The sequence below is a fragment of the Geotrypetes seraphini genome, chromosome 3 (genome assembly GCF_902459505.1).
Source record: "Geotrypetes seraphini chromosome 3, aGeoSer1.1, whole genome shotgun sequence".
Classification (NCBI taxonomy): domain Eukaryota; kingdom Metazoa; phylum Chordata; class Amphibia; order Gymnophiona; family Dermophiidae; genus Geotrypetes; species Geotrypetes seraphini.
In genome coordinates this window covers 312,697,148-312,714,942 of record NC_047086.1, presented here as the reverse complement: position 1 = coordinate 312,714,942, position 17,795 = coordinate 312,697,148, and positions in this window count along the sequence as shown.

Below are 17,795 nucleotides of genomic sequence, written 5' to 3'. Positions count from 1 at the left end.
ATTTCTTCCTGGGAACTCTCTAATATCATTATATCATTCAGATCATATGGTTGCAGGTTATCTGGTTGAATACTAGGTTGTTTTTCTAGCTTCCTAGGCAAGTAATAAATTTTATTAACAGGTGGCAAATGTTCAGGGGAGAATTTCAAATTCTCCTTAAGGTATCTTTTAAACATTTCAATTGGTGTGTAGAAAGCCGTTTTAGGAAAATTCAATATATGTAGATTAAGACACCTATTAAAATTCTCAAACTGTTCAATTTTCCTTTGAAGAAAAAGTCTGTCTTTTGCTACATTAGAAGAAACATTCTGTAGTGATTGACAGAAATTTAAGTGTAAACTTGGCATGCCGCATCTGAGCATGCCCAAGCTTTGCCTACCACATGTCCGGTAGTTTGTCTGGAACAGTTTATGGTATGGCATAGTATGGGGTATAGTATTAGTTAGGCCTATTTTTAATAGTAACTCAAGCAACCAGAAACAACATTTATCTGGCGTCTATCAATCCCCATGTGTGCTGGTTAACTGAGAGTCTACTGTATAATACTTTTTTTTGTCTTATAGAATAGCGCATAGTACACCTAAGTTTTTATTGCATTTAAGTACACCTAAGCTTTTCTTGCATTTAAGCACACACAAAACTGCATGCATCCAATTATAGAATTGCCTCTTGCATTTGTAACTGAGGTAATGGAAGCTTGAGTGACTGTGGGATTTGAACCTGCCTTCCCTGGATCTCAGCCTGCAGAGCTAACCATTAACCAATCATAAATAGAGCTACTAATGTGCACTATCACATTAGTACTCGAACATCTTAAAGTGTACTTATAAGTAAATAGATCCCATTGCATAAAATGGGCCTTGCTGTAAAATATTACCTTTTAATGATGTTAGTGTACATTAATGCAATAGCATATGTTAGTAATTCTAGCTGTAAATGATTAAAGCTAAATGTAGCATATAGGGATGAACACAGGGTAAACACATCTAGTTCATGTCTGGTTCATTTGAAGTTCCCCCCCCCCCTAATTTTCAAAGCCTCATTCTACCATTGCCAGAGATTTTGACTACACTCCCACAAGAAGCCCACAGTAACTTCTATCCCTGCGGGAGTTCTGCTGCAATTTCTTCCATCTTCACAGGAATCCAGTGGCAACTTCTTCCATCCTTTTGGAAATTCAGTGAGTGTCATGGGATTCCCATAGTCCCCATTCACATGCAGCTCTCGAATCCATAGGCACTATGCAGCATAGTTTGCCATAGACTGGACTCTGCCACATACACATTAATACAACTTTAAAATGATATGCATGCCCTTTAATCTACTGTTTTTCAAGTCGGTGTGGTTACCAACAGTATGCATGAGAAACATTTGCATGTAATGGAGGAATGTAGATCCATTCCATACATAGTCATTGTGGATATCCTGAAAACCAGATTGGCTAAGGAGTACTTCAGGACCAGCTTGAGAAACTGTTTCATACCATTTTACAAGGTTATGCAGATCAATAGTGAGGTTTAAACTCACTCAATTTATTTATTTAGATTTCTATCCTGTTCTCCTGGGAGCTCAGAACGGGTTACAATTGACATTCACAATAAAATTACAGGCATTCGTAGAAGGGACAGGTAAGAAGATGTAGAGAGAAAAGGGGAAGGGAAGCAAGGGGAGCCTGGGAAGGGAGGAGGGAAGAGGAGGGGAGAAAATGGGGGGATCGGGAGGGGAGCATGAAATTTAAGGAAGGGGGGGCAAGGAGGAGGCTGTCTGTTAGCACTGTTCAATTGAGGAGATGAGTGTTCAGCGTTTTCCAGAAAGTCATCAGCGAGTCTTGGGATCTTATCTGGGCAGGCAATTGGTTCCAAAGACGGGGGATGAAGTGGCTGTATGATCGTTTATGAGCTGCTTCCATTTGAAGGGAATTTTCCTGCAGGGATGTACTGTATAGTCGTTTCTCGGCTTCAGAGCGGAGCGGCCAAGGTTTCTCTGACTTGACTTCTGCCAAAGTGCAGACCCCAGAAACAATATATTCTGCTTTCATCAGAGACACACTAGGCTCACCATATTTTCTTCCACAAAACCCTGCCTCATTCTGAATCCAGCCCCGCCCAGTCCAGCCTCCAGCCCCAACTTGTTCCACCCCCTCCCCCCCTCCCCCCCACCATCCTCCTCTCTTCCCCGACGAGCTCCAACCGCGTCTGGAGGGCCTGGAGCATGTGTGGATGTGTGTGGCGTCACCCGCACATGCTCAGAGGCCCTCCAGATGTGGTTGGAGCTCATCGGGGAAAAGAGGAGGCTGGTGGGGGGGGAGGGGGGGGCTGGGGTGGAACAAGTTGGGGCTGGAGGCTGGACTGGGCGGGGCTGGATTCAGAATGAGGCAGGGTTTTGTGGAAGAAAATATGGTGGAGCTCATCAGGGCTTTCCAAAACCCATGTATAACAGCATGTATAACCTAAAGTTATAAAGCACAGGATCGATGGAACTTGGACGTTGTGACTTAGACCATTTAAAGCATGGTCTAAGTCACAAAAAACCATCTAAAGCAAATGCCGGGTTTTGAAAAGTGTGTCCAGGAGATCAGACAGTCCTCTAGAAAGAGGAAATGTCCGGGTTTTCCAAGATGTCTGGTAACCCAAAGACACACCTAAAAGCAGTCTATGCCCTAGGGGCAAGCTTTGAAATAGAAGGGGTGGTGGACCAGCCACTAGCAGCAGGAATTCTGCCAAACATTAAGAAAATACACAGATTTGCCATCAATACTCCAAAAACAACTAGGAGTGATAGTAGAAAGTTCAAGGAATACCATTTGGAATGTGATAGAACACCTGTCTGGTTTCAAGGAAGACAGCCCAGAAGTGTCTGTGTGAATTCCTTAAAAGTTTCTGGCAAGAAACAAGAGTGATCATACCAATCTTAATCTCTGTCGTATCACATCAAGAATCCTGTCTGCTTACATGGGACGTTCGCTTTCTGCCTCCTCATTTCCCAGCCATTTCATACAAGGTTATGCAAGGAATCTTGAGGTCCTGCTCCTCAAAACTCTGTTTTAGATCTTTCTGTAGATGCAACCTGAAAAGCTCAAAATGACATGCAAGTGAGTAGAGACAGACACATTACTCTTTACTGCTAGCCTGTCTCTTATAGACTTCATCATACTATATTACTATTTCTTCTTTTGTGGGCCACCTCTATGCTGTCTGTGCTCTCTGCAACAGTAGTTCATGAACTAATTTAGCATTTGGCAGTACTGATGCCTCTGCTGATCAATAAACACTGCCACTTCAATTGCATGAGGAAAAGTCCAAATAGAATCACAAAATCTTCATTTGGTGTTAAGAGCATGTCTGTTCCAGAAGATTTAAAAAAAAAAAAAAATGCAACCTTATGAATGGTGAACACATGCGGGAAGGCATAACTTATTAACAACCCTGCAGGTGGAGATTGGAGAGCAGAAAGCCAGTTGCTCTTCTCTCCCTCCTTTGCAAACTGATTTTATTATGCTACTACTCCATTTTACTTTATTACATTTTTTTTTTAACTACCGTATTTGCCGGCGTATAAGACGACTTTTCAGTACCTTAAAATCCTCCCCAAAGTCGGGGGTCGTCTTATACGCCGGGTACAGTTTACATGCCCTTACTTGCGGGGCTGGATGTACTCAGTCGCGCGGCTCTTCTTCTCCCTACCTTCTCTGCTTGCAGCACAGAGCCGAACGGAAGTCTTCCCGACGTCAGCGCTGACGTCGGAGGGGAGGGAGGGCTTAAACAAAGCTTAAACAAAGCCCTCCCTCCCTCCGACGTCAGCGCTGACGTCGGGAAGACTTCCGTTCGGCTCTGTGCTGCAAGCAGAGAAGGTAGGGAGAAGAAGAGTAGCCTTGCGGTACCAAGAGAGAGGGGCGGCCGCCCCGCCCCGGTTGCAGCACAGCCGGCCAGGTTCCCTTACTTTTGTGGCACTTCCCCGACCAACCGACAACAGCCCCGGTCCGACAATCCTCCCTGCCCTGTAGCCGCGAATCTAAATTACCTTCTTACAGCAGCTGTAAGAAGGTAATTTAGATTCGCGGTTAAGGGCAGGGAGGTTTGTCGGACCGGGGCTGTTGTCGGTTGGTCGGGGAAGTGCCACAAAAGTAAGGGAACCTGGCCGGCTGTGCTGCACCCGGGGCGGTAGAGAAGGTGTGCGGAAGAAGGGGTCGTCTTATACGGCGAGTATAACACAAAACTCTATTTTTTAACTAAAAGTTGGGGGGTCGTCTTATACGCCCAGTCGTCCTATACGCCGGCAAATACGGTACTACCCTTGTGTATTTTCCCTGAATGTCTCCTCTTTACTTTAATGAATTGTATTTCACCCCTCCTTACCTAATGTTAAGAGTATGTTAAACAGTGTAATTTAGTTTTTTTAATATTCGTATGTATTGTACTGTTACCTATCAAATGTAAATTTTAATGTGTACATCGCTTAGAAGTTTGATTAAGCGATTCATCAAGATACCTAATAAACTTGAAAACTTGAAACTTGCTTCCCACTGACCACTGAAAAAAAGGAACAAACTAAACACCACTCACAGTTGCCGGTCCAAAACAGATCTCCCTCTTCTCCAGCATATATCATCGCCACTTCCACCCCTTATTTCCTTCAAATCCTGCTCAAATCACCACCACCATCTTGGACCTTCCCTCGCTCATCTCCAAAACAAATGTCTGTCGACATCTTTGCCAAGGTCTTTTCTCCCTCATATCTGGCACAGATCACTGCTCCTAGTCCTTTCCCCTGCCTTCCCCCCCCTCCCCCACACCCATGATCAGAAGAGTTATCCAGTGAGCAGGAAAAGGAGATGGCCTGTATTATTCCTGTTCTCCTCTTTCCCCTTCTCTTCCTGCTAGCTTTGATCAGGCAAAGTCATTAGTAGTTAAAAGGGGAACAACAGGGATAGCCCAGGGAGTAGGAGAGAGTGTCAGTGCTGAGGGTGGGGAAACAGATGAATGACTGACTCTAGAGCCATGTGAGTGAGTAAGGCTGTGAATGGACTAGTGAATGAGTCTGAAGGGAAGAGAAAGATGAGGGGTGAAGTGAGTGAGAAAGCAAGGATGAGCAGAAAGAAGTTGAAGCACCATTGATTATGTCAGAAAAGAGTGAAGATGTGAGTCAAGGGGTGAGAAAGAAGGGATTACCTGGGGGACTGGATGAGTGATAAAGTCTGAGAATATATTGAAAGCAGGGGTGATCCTATCAAAGGATGTGTGGATGAGTGATTGAGTCTGTGGTGAGACCGAATAAAGGAGAGAGAGAGGGGGGGATACGCTTGGTTGAAGGGGGAGAGTAGATGGGTGTTGAGCTAAGGGAGAATGGATGAGTGAGTCTGAGGAAAGTGATTTTCAGGGTTAAGAAGAATAATTGAATCTGGAAGAGCATAAGCCTGTGATAGAAAGGTAGGAAAACTTGTGTGGGGCATTAAAGATGAGCTAGAGAAGATTTAAAAGAAGAGGAAGATAGACTATTGGGATGAAAGGAGAAAGAAGGGGATCATGCAAGATGAAAGAGGAAAAAGAAGGAAAGCACAAGGGAAAGAGGAGGGAAAACAGGCTAAAGTAAACAAGTGAGGTGAGACAAAACAGTCCTCTGTATGTCCAACACTGGCCCTGGAGCAGCATTTTATATTGCTGCCAGCACCTGAGGCCATTTTGTAGCAGTACACTTAATGCAGCTTTTAGGCTTAATATACTTCTACTAAGATTTATTTATTCAATTTTCTGTACTGTTCTCCCAGGAGAGTTCAGGGTGGTTTATATGAGTTTACTAGCAGATGACCCGGCGTTGCACGGGTATTTAATTATAGCAATAACACAGTAAATGGATTCAAATAAAGATACTTTATAGTGGTGAATGAAATTATATTTTTACAGCTTTATAAAAAGTACAATAATCAAATTATAATGCGAAATATTTGACAAAATGAATACAATAAAACAAACACAAAACTTGATTATAAACAACATTTTTAGTTTCACCTCCAGGAGCAAGAACATATAAATTCTTGGGTGAAGAGACCCCCAGAACATATCACCCCAGGTAGTGAGGGATCTGCATACCAAGTTTCGATCAAATCGGTCAAGCCGTTTATTATTTACTGTCAGAATGGCAGCTTTTTACATTTTTTCCATTGACATGAATGGGTGAAATCTGATTTTATGTTTGTAGCTCCGCCCACGTGTGCAGGTGGACCGCGAGACCCCCAGAACATATCATCCCAGGTAGTGAGGGATCTGCATACCAAGTTTCGTTCAAATCGGTCAAGCCGTTTTTGCGTGATCGCGGCACATACACACACACACACATACATACACACATACATACCTCCGATTTTATATATATAGATTCAGGTACTCAAGCATATTTCCCTGTCTGCCCTAGTGGGCTCACAATCTATCGAATGTACCTGGGGCAATGGGGGGATTAAGTGACTTGCCAAGGAGTAGTGTGGGTTTGAACCCACCACCCTAGGGTGCTCAGGATGTAGCTTTAACCACTGTGCCACACTCTCCCCATGCCTAGGTTAAACATACCATGTTTTAGTGAATAGGCTGTGGAAGAATTCAACATTTAAGCATCTTTACTATACAATTTAATATTAGAGATTGAAGTGCAGGTTTACACACAAGTGTGTTAAGTTTGGACATACCATACATTAGGAACCAGCATGCAGTTAAGGATAGAGCCTGTGTGGTATAAGCAGGGGGTGTTCCCCTGAGGTTGTGGGTTCAAACCCACGCTGCTCCTTGTGACCTTGGGCAAGTCACTTAATCCCCCCATTGCCCCAGGTACGTTAGATAGATTGTGAGCCCGCCGGGACAGAGAGGGAAAACTGCTTGAGTACCTGAATAAATGCATGTAAACCGTTCTGAGCTCCCCTGGGAGAACGGTATAGAAAACTGAATAAATAAAAAATAAATTTACTACGTGTGTACCATAGGACATTCAGTGGCATAAAGCGCAGACACACCTGTTACTATCTGCCACAGCATGTAACACCATAGAAAGAAATAAATAATGTACTGCTGTGGTGGTGTGCATCTCCCAGATATCTCTCCTTATTCCAATCCCCCTCAGTCTCCAAATATCCCTTGATGGTCCCCATTCTGATCCTTCCCCCAAGTATCAATATGCCCCTGACATCCCCCTTATTCTAATTCCCCTTTATGGTTCAAACCCTAACCACATCTCATTCACGTAGCCTGTCAGACAACTCCAGCTCCAAACACAAGCCTCGCCCTCACAGAGGCTGAGACCTCTTAGTGGTCTCCCTGGTGGCCCAGGGTAAGAGCGTATCATAGAAATATGGGATTCCCCCTAGCGGGCATGCATGAGACTTCTGCTAAGGTTGTGAGCGTCATTTTGGATCCGATGCAATCCCAATGAGGGAGCAGGGGGGGGGGTCACTATACCATCATGCAGATCCCCAATAGATCCTGGGGCAGCAGGAGGTTCAGTGTCTCCGGAGGGCAGGGCTTGTGTTCAGGTGTGGGGTTGTTTAATGGACTTGGGAGTGAGATTTGAACTTTAAGAAAATATCAGAACAGGAGGATTCAGGGAGATATTGATGTGTCAGAAAGGATTAGAATGGGGAGATGTCAGGGGCAGGTGTGCTGCTGCTGCACTTCTTCCTACAGTGGCCACACTACAGGACTGCTGATGGAGTGGTTGCACTTAATGCACCTTTTCCAGTTGTACAGCTACCACACGGACAGTGTAATCCAAAACTTTCAGTGCCGTAGTAAGGGAGGGGCGTCGGCACCCGTCCCGCTTTTTGCCCTCCCCCCACTACTTTGCGCACGCACCTTCCCTTCCCTTGTACCTCTTTAATCTTCTCAGTGCGAGCAAGAACCCTAACCTGCTGCTCGAGCCAGTGTCGACTCTTCCTCTGACTTCACTTCCTGGTCCCAGGAAGTAAAACCCACTAGATGGGTAACACAGATTAGTAATGGTGCCCCTAAATGAACAAATCATTAATTTTGGAAATTTCAAGGTGGCTCATTATACTTTTTCCAAACAATTGGATAGCATCAATAGCCAGTGGGGTAGTGGCGTAGAAAGGAGGGAAGGCGCTCCACCCCAGGTGCGGTCTTGGTAGGGGCGCCGGCACTCATCCTCCTCTCTGACTCCCCCTCCCCCCATTGCATGCATGCACCCCTTCCCTTCCCTCATAGCTCTTTAATTTTCTCTGTATGAGCAGATGCCCTTATCAGTGTCGCCTCTCTCTGATGTCACTTCCGGGCCCCACACCTAGGAAGTGACGTCAGAGGGATAGCCAACACAATTCGGGCAGTAAGTTCATGATGTTGTTGCCGCCTGGAAAATTTAAAAAAAGGTACAGGAAAAGGTTGTCGGGAAACAGCAGGGTGGGGGAGGGGCACCTCAGGCGCCATTTACCCTTGCTGTGCCACTGTTGATCGCTTCTCTACTTCAATAGTCAGTGCTGTCCAGTTAAAGCAGGCAGATTAAATCTGGCTGAGAAATTCATAATGCTAAAGATAAGCTGATAAATCTATATATTTAAAATCGGAGGTATGTATGTGTGTGTGTGTGTATGTGCCGCGATCACGCAAAAACGGCTTGACCGATTTGAACGAAACTTGGTATGCTGATCCCTCACTACCTGGGATGATATGTTCTGGGGGTCTCGCGGCCCACCTGCACACGTGGGCGGAGCTACAAACAGAAATTCACATTTCATCCATTCATGTCAATGGAAAAAATGTAAAAAGCTGCCATTCTCACAGTAATTCAAAACCGGCTTGACTGATTTTAACGAAACTTGGTATGCAGATCCCTCACTACCTGGGGTGATATGTTCTGGGGGTATCGCAGCCCACCTGCACACGTGGGCGGAGCTACAAACAGAAAATCTTATTTCACCCATTCATGTCAATGGAAAAAATGTAAAAAGCTGCCATTCTCACAGTAATTCAAAACTGGCTTGACCGATTTGAAAAAAACTTGGTATGCAGATCCCTCACTACCTGGGGTGATATGTTCTGGGGGTCTCGCGGCCCACCTGCACACGTGGGCGGAGCTACAAACAGAAAATCAGATTTCACCCATTCATGTCAATGGAAAAAATGTAAAAAGCTGCCATTTTCACAGTAATTCCAACTACCTGGGGTGATATGTTCTGGGGGTCTCTCGGCCCACCTGCACACGTGGGCAGAGTTACAAACATAACATCAGATTTCACCCATTCATGTCAATGGAAAAATAGTAAAAAGCTGCCATTCTCACCGTACTTCAAAAACGGCTTGACCAATTTCAACAAAACTTGGTATGCATATCCCTCACTACCTGGGGTGATATGTTCTGGGGGTCTCACGGCCCACCTGCACACGTGGGCGGAGCTGCAAACAGAAAATCAGATTTCGCCCATTCATGTCAATGGAAAAAATGTAAACAGCTGCCATTCTCACAGTAAATCAAAACCGGCTTTACCGATTTGAACGAAACTTGGTATGCAGATCCCTCACTACCTGGGGTGATATGTTCTGGGGGTCTCTTCACCCAAGAATTTATATGTTCTTGCTCCTGGAGGTGAAACTAAAAATGTTGTTTATAATCAAGTTTTGTGTTTGTTTTATTGTATTCATTTTGTCAAATATTTCGCATTATAATTTGATTATTGTACTTTTTCTAAAGCTGTAAAAATATAATTTCATTCACCACTATAAAATATCTTTATTTGAATCCATTTACTGTGTTATTGCTATAATTAAATACCCGTGCAACGCCGGGTCATCAGCTAGTTATGTATATAACTTTAGAGAGTGATTTCAAGCAGACCAGTTTAGTTACGAATCTGCACAACTGTGGGTTATCAGTAGCTCAGTTCTATCACATTTAACAAGCTCTGGTAAATTAAGCTGCTAATCAGTTACATGTTCTTTATATCTAGTTAAATCTAACTGGATAATTCATCTGCTTAGCTCTAACTGGATACGTTATCATTAAAGATTTGATTCAGTTAACCATTTCCTGCAAAAATCTGAGCTAAAGAATAATGTTGGAATGCTCTTTTGCTGTGTTCAGTAGAAAGCAACTGGCGAAACAAATTCCTTACTCAGGCTCTAGAGGTTTGTGGTTTGTGGTGCAAGAAAGACTATTCTGATCTTCTCCACAATACATTTTTTGATACAAAGATCTCATTTAAAATACAGTTACAGAGGTCAAACCTCACTGTATTTGCATCCACAGTTTCCTTCGTCAAATTATCTTTTCTCTTCAAAAGAGCAATAATGCCTATCCCATCCCGGCTTGCTCTAATTATAAAAATGGTACATTTTAAACCAGACACAGAGAATAAATGTGTGCTTTGCTGAACCACACTCATTTCAGTTTGTCAATGGTAGTAAATACCTGTTGAAAAGCACCTGGTCTTATTACCTTTCATTTGTGAATGGTTCAGCCTTATACAGATGCAACATTTTAGCTTATGAGGAAATGATCCCACCTATCTTCTTTTCAAAGGCCACACATACCGTCAGAGTAAAGACCGCCTAACCCATAGTAGTCATGATTTTTTTTTTTCCAAGCCATTGTTTCCTTTTTCCTTTCACATGCAATAATTATGACTTCCACAACCTCCCTGTCTGCTTCTGTCCAATAAGGATTTTAGAATCCCTGCCACCACAAAAGAAACAAAGCCAAGAATGTTTTATTCTATCAGTTCCCAGCACAACAAAATTAGTAATCCGAGGGAATGCTGAAAAGTTCTCAGCCCAGCCAAGAAGAGAATGATGGACATATGGTTCAATCAATGATCTGAAACAAAGTCAAAACTTAGAATTTTGTTTCTGCAACTTGGCACTTAATAAAATAAGATACCACCGAGAAAATAAGATAACGCTGAGAATTTAGGAAGTTAGTTGGTTTATTGGGTTGAGCTGGGGAGAGGGAATGATAGTCAAAAAAAGTAGATGAAGGTTTGGGAGAGGATGGAAATAGGAGACTATGGTGTGAGTAAAAGTCTAAGGGAGAAAAGGATAGGAAATGATCTGGGCAGGTCCGACGAATTCTGGAACCTAAAATATGCATATGGGGGCAATCGTAAGAACGCCCCCATCTGCCTGCACAGTTCGCTGTTGTGCGATCTGTGCGCATGCGCAAACCATCTGTAGATGGTCTGCGCATGCGCTGGACCTCTGGGCTCGGCACATAATTTTTTTTAATTTTTTTTTGAGCCCATGGTTTTAACCCGCTTAAGCCTGTGGGTTAAAACCATGGGCTTACACTGCGGGGAAGGGTGGGAGAGTCGGGGCAGGCAGGTGATAGGGGCAGGCAGGAGAGTCGGGGCTGCAGGAGGCTGGGGAAGCAGCAGCCCCTGAAGTTGATGCCGGTAACACCGGTGGGTGAGAAGAGAAGCCACAGAATCTGCAGGGAGCAGGCTACCAGGAAACGAGGATCTCTCCGCTGCAGACCTTGACTTCTAGGAGGCTGATCGGTCCAAAAAGTGTGTTTGAAGAAGCACAGGCTTCAGAGAGGGCCCAGAGCTCTGATGCTGCTCCTAGGCGCTACTACACCTGCCACTTCCAGTGGCAGAAGAATCTCCCGGGTCTGAGGTGGCAACGCTCATGCTACACAGCCAGGCACTTGGGTCTTCAGCAGTTCTGGTTTTGCACAATCTTCTATAAAAAGGAAGGGGATTAATGTTTTCTGAACGGCATGTCTCCAGGAGATCGGAGCTGACAGGGCTGAGGGCAGGCCGGCAGAAGGCAGAAGGCAGTCGGAAAGGGCTTCAGCGACTGGTCCTCAGCAGTCGCTTTTTTTTTGATCGGCCAGCCCAGTCGGTGTTGCAGGGTTTTGTTTAGTGAATCGCATGCCGTTGCCCTCATTTGCATGCGCGGATCAGAGGATGGTCGGCAGAGAGGTAAGTGAATTGGGCTGAGGTCACTAAGGAGTCGCAAACTGATCAGTACACGATCGGTTTGCTTTGTGAATCTAGCCCGATGGGAGGGTGTAAAAGTGGGGGAGAGAAAGATGATTAAGTAGGTGAAAGATGAAAAGAGGGAGACTTAAGGATTGGATGGTGAGAAAGGGAAAATGAGCTTACATGGTTAAGGAGTAGAGAAGAGATGAGAGAAATGAAGAAAAAAAGATGAAAGAGAAGATCACTTTGAAACAGTCATGAACCTGTGCACCAGGAAATTGCATTTATCCTTCAGTGTCCTGGAACAGCTGTGAACGTATGCATTGGTCTTGGCTCCCAGTATAACAAAGAGAAATCACTGCAGATATCCTACAGAGGTAAAATGTTCACTCAAAGGAGACAGAAAAAAAAAATGTGCTGGGTCAAAAAGGGAGTAAGAGAAGCAGGTGGCACATTCTAGAGTGCTGAAATTTTTTGAGGGCGGTTGAGCAAGAACTGGGTTGTTTAATAGATCTGCAGAAATTTGGGGATTGGGTGGGGAGTTAAGTGGGAAATTGGCAGACAAAAAAAATTCTGGATTTGAGGATTTAAGTGTTGACAGTAGGACTTGGGAAATAGGATAGAGAAGAGACGGCAGGGACTCAGTGATTCAGAAGAAAGCAACTTGCTAGTCTCACGCTTACAAGGAGTGACACCGGCTTCACATACTATAACAGGACATGTTTATCCATTCCTACTCTAGCTGCTAAATATTCAAGCACTTTTCTGAGATCATGTGCAATTTCTTTTAAATTAATCCCTTTATTTTCTCATTCCTATTATTTATTTTTATGTTCCTTCTTTGCTTACACTCTATGCTGTCTTCTAATTGCAGTGGACTTGAACTGAGTAATTTCTGGCTATTTTCATTGCTAAAACTAGGGGCTCCTTTTACTAAGGTGCACTAGCATTTTTAGGGTGACAGGTCAAAAGCGCGCGCCAACAAAGGCGCGCCGAGACAACTGAGCGCAAGGCAGAAGCCCACGCCGAAGAAAAACAGTGTTTTAAGGGGGGAGTTTGGGAGGTTGTAACCCCCCCACATTATACTGAATACTTCACTTTTTCCATAAAAACAGGGAAAGTTAAGTTTCCAGTATAATGAGGGGGGTTACAACCCCACAAACCCCCCCAACACCGGTGCAATCTGTATTCAGTAAAGTGGGGGGGCGGGGGCTCCCCACCAACACCCCCTGTTGGAGCCCCTTAAAACACTGTTTTTCTTCGGCGTGGGCTTCCGCCTTGCACTTAGTTGTCTCGGCGCACCTTTGTCGCCACGCACTTTTGACTATGAACCATTTTTAGCGCACGCAGGAAATTACCGCACACTACACTTCTAGAACTAGTGGGTGCGGCAATTCTGCGCGTGCTATTCCGCGCATTAAAGTCCTAACGCAGCTTTGCAAAAGGAGCTCTAGGTTTCCTATGATAGTATCATGCTTATTTCAATCAGTTTTTCTGTACAAGTTTTGCTTGATTTGTCTTTATTTGAAATTTTATAAATAACAAATTTTAAAATTCTTGTCAATGGGGGGGGAGGGGGCAGGGGCCAAACTGAACCGGCCTGCACAGGGCCCTGCGTTGCTAAGTCAGGCCTTGCTAGTATTCTATAACTAACATGACCATTTATTTTTTTCATCAAAATGGACATCTATTAATTTTCAGTCCCACCCCCAATCCCACCCAGCCCCACCCCAATTTCTTCCATTTATTTTTCATGTACACAAAATATCTTATTAATTCATAATGGTAACCATAAAATTAAAAAAACACAGAAAGCATACTGTACGCAGAGAAAACATTAATTATCATTCACGAGTTTCAGGGTTTTTTTCAAAGAAATCAAGGCAGATGACTTTAAAATATGCAATGTCACCTCAGTAACTATAGAACAATAGACAAATATAGTGCAAAATATAGAAAGCAGAAATAAATTCTCAGAACTGACACAATTTGATCACTAAATTGAAAATAAAATCATTTTTTCTACCTTTGGTGATTTCATGAGTCTCTGGTTACACTTCCTTCTGACTGTACATCCAATATTTCTTTCTTTCTTTCTTTCTTTCTTATCTAACATTTCTTTTACAATCCAGCCCCTTCCCCTTTGGGTCCAGGTCTCTCTCTCTTTTCCCTCTGTTACCCTCCCCAGATCCTGTCTCAGTTCTCCTTTGTACCTTTGTTCTAGGTCTCCCTCTCTCTCCCTCCTCTGTTATGATCTTGCATCTCTCTGTTCTTCCTCAGGGTCTCTCCCCCTTTGATGCAGGACCTTCCATAGTCCTGCATCAGCCTCCTGTCTTTCGCCTTTGGTCCAGGCCTTCCTTTTCTAGTCTTTCTTCTGCTTACAATCCCCCCCCCTTTCTATGCCTCTTTCTCTCCTTCCTTCCTCCCTCCCTCCTTCCTATGTCCCCCTCACTGCCTTTCAGCATACTGCAACAACAGCTGGAAAGGCATGTCCAGGCGCCGGCCCAGAAGCCAGGCCAGCCAGGCAACGATTGGCTGGCCCGTAACTTCCTCTCCAATGTCAGAATTGACGTCGGGGAGAAGGCTTCTGGGCCAGCGCCTGGACATGCCTGTCCAGCTGTTGTTGTGGCGGCAGGCGGGGAAGCAGAGAAAGAGCTCATTCTCTCGCGATCGCCTGTCCCATTGTCTCCACGCACAGCTTCGGGACGCCGAATTGTCCCATTTTCAGAGACGGCGTCCCCAAGCTGTGTGTGGGGACAACGGGACAGGGGATCTGAAAAAGAGCGGTCCCGTTCAAAACAGGACGTATGGTCACCTTATCTATAACCTGAACTCCTGACCTGCCTATTCCTCTCCAGTACATGACCTCCTTGCTATTGAGCGCTTTGGATTTTGTGTGTGCAATTTATAGAATATCAGAGCAGCTAAGTATGCAACTTCTATAGAGCCAATTAGCACCATATAACTAGAGAATGACAATGGGACATAGTTTGTCCCCATCCCTACTCTGTCCTGCAGGCTTTGTCTCCATTCACACAAATTCTGTCCCATCCCCATAATGTCCCCTTGGACGCTGTTCTTATCTGCACAAGCCTTGAGCACATGATTTTATATTTAAATCTTTTAATTCAAGTATAAAAAGGGACAATATTCTGTACAAGTGTTGTTTGAACATCAACAAATAGAGCCTTCAATTTCAATCTGGTTTTGGTACAACCTTTCCAAAGATTTGGTTGTCTGTGTTTTTACATCATCTGGGAAGGTAGCTTTCAAGGTGTCTTTCAAACATGAACATAGAAGAGAACCAACATTGTGTAGTAGATGCACAGAAAAATAAGTGTCTATTAAATGTTGGAAATGCTCCTTGATGCCAGAACATTAGATGAATTTGTTTAATAACAGTAAGATGCTTTAGCAACTGGGCACATGATGGAGTCTTATGACATAACATACCAATCAGCTTGTATACCGCAGAACCCATAAAGTTCTATGCGGTTAACAAAAGATTACAAATAATGTATACATTTAAGTGAATTAGGAATTATGTAACCAGGAGAATAAAAAAATAAAACGGAGCAAAACAAATTACTAAGATATAATATCCATGGACATAGAAATTAGTCACCCTTTAGAAAACAAATATGTCAAGACTCTTGTTGTCACATCAAAGGTAGACATGATACAAATGATATCATTTAACTAGTTTATTTACATTCAAAAGCAGCTTCTGCAGTATTTTTAATAAGAATAGCCTTACTGAGTCAAAACAATGGTCCATCTAGCCCAGTCTCCTGTTTCCACAGTGGCCAATCCAGGTCACAAGTACCTGGAAAAACCCCAAATAGTAGTAATATTCCAGGCTACTGATCCCAGGGCAAGCAGTGGCTTCACCCATGTGTGTTTCAATAGCAGGCTATGGCCTTTTCCTTCAAGAACTTGTCCAAACCTTTTTTAAAACCAACTACATTAACCGGTCTTACCACATATTCTGAGAACATATTCCAGAGCTTAACTAGTCTCTGAGTGAAAAAAAAAATATTTCCTTCTATTGGCTTTAAAAGTGTAACTTCATCAAGTGTCCCTTAGTCTTTGTAATTTTTGATTAAGTAAAAAAAATTTGATCCACTTGTACCCATTCTACATTACTCAGGATTTTGAAGACTTCAAACATATCTTCCTTCAGCTGTTTCTTTTCCAAGCTGAAGAGCCCAACCCTCTTTAGCCTTTCCTCATACCAGAAGAGTTCCATCCCCTTTATCATCTTGGTTGCTCTACTTTGAATCTTTTCTAATTCCACTATATCTTATTTGAGATACAGAGAACAGAACTGAACACAATACTCAAGGTAAGGTCGCACCATGGAGTGATACAGAGACATTATAACATTCGTAGTTTCATTTACTATCCCTTTCCTAATAATTCATAGCATCTTGTTTGCTTTTTTGGCTGCTGATACACATTGGGCAGAAGGTTTCAGCGTACTATCTATAAACTCAAACCCTTTGCAGGACCACATTTTGGATTTGTAGGTACTTGGAGGGCCACAGAAAAAATAGTTAATGTCTTATTAAAGAAATGACAATTTTACATGAGGTAAAACTCTTTATAATTTATAAATCTTTCCTTTTGGTTAAGTCAGCTTGGAAAACGCTTTTTACCTATGCGGATGACATCTTTATATTGATCGAGATTGACTCAAATATTACCAATTTAACTTTTAAAATAAACCACTGTATTTCCAAACTTCAAACTTGGGCTATGTCTGTCCAGATGAAGTTAAATGCAGTCAAAACTAAACTTCTGTGGTTAGGCCCAAAATTGGATTATCTTCCTTCCACTGTACTTTTGGGCTCTGGAGCCTCTCTACAAATTGAGTTGTCCTCCAAGATTTTGGGAATACTTTTCAGCTCTTCCCTTACCTTTAAGAATCAAATAAACTCTCTGGTTAAGAAATGTTTTTTCAGTTTATGAATGCTGAGGAAGGTTAGATCTCTTTTCCATCAACGTCATTTTTTTGTCTTGGTCCAATCAAGTATATTATCTCAGCTAGATTATTGTAATGCCATTTATCTCGGCATCACAAAGACCTGCCTTCAAAGACTACAATTGATTCAGAATACTGCTGCAAAGTTGATTTATGGAAAAAGATTCCTTTAATTTTGAAGTGTCCCAGCTCTTTCTAATCTTTCCATAAATCTTTAAAAACTTTTCTATTTGCTAAATATTTTGAAAACTAATCCTCTTGTATTTTGGCTTATCTTTTAACTTATTCTTTAACCACGTCGAGCTTCCTCTGGTTGAAGACCCGGTATATAAAGTTTAGTTTTAGCTTAGTTTAGTATAATATTGTCATTTATAGCTAAAGAGGCATATGATCACAAAACTGTTTTATTTTACATTTGTGAATATGATAAACATACAGAGGGCCTCAAAATAGTACCTGGCGGGCCACGAGTTTGAGACCACTGATCTATAATGACAGCCAGATCTTTTTTGGGAGGGGCTGACTCTCTAGGTGGACCTTAGCATCTGGTAACTATGATTTGGGTTATTCTTCTCAATGTGCATCACTTTGCATTTGTCCACATTAGTTGTCTAAATGGCAGATTAAATTTAATCTTCATATTTCCTAAGGTCTTCCTGCAATTTTTCATAGTTCACATGTATTTTAACAACTGAACAGTTTAATCTCCTCACTCATCATTTATAAATATGTTAAATAGCATCAGTCCCAGTACAAATCCCTGTGACACTCCACTGTTTACCCTCCTCCATTGAGGAAAATGGCAATTTAACCCTACTCTCTGTTTTCTGCCTAATAACCAATTCTTAATTTACAAGTGAACATTGCTTCCTATTCCATGACTCTTTAGGAGCCTCTCATGAG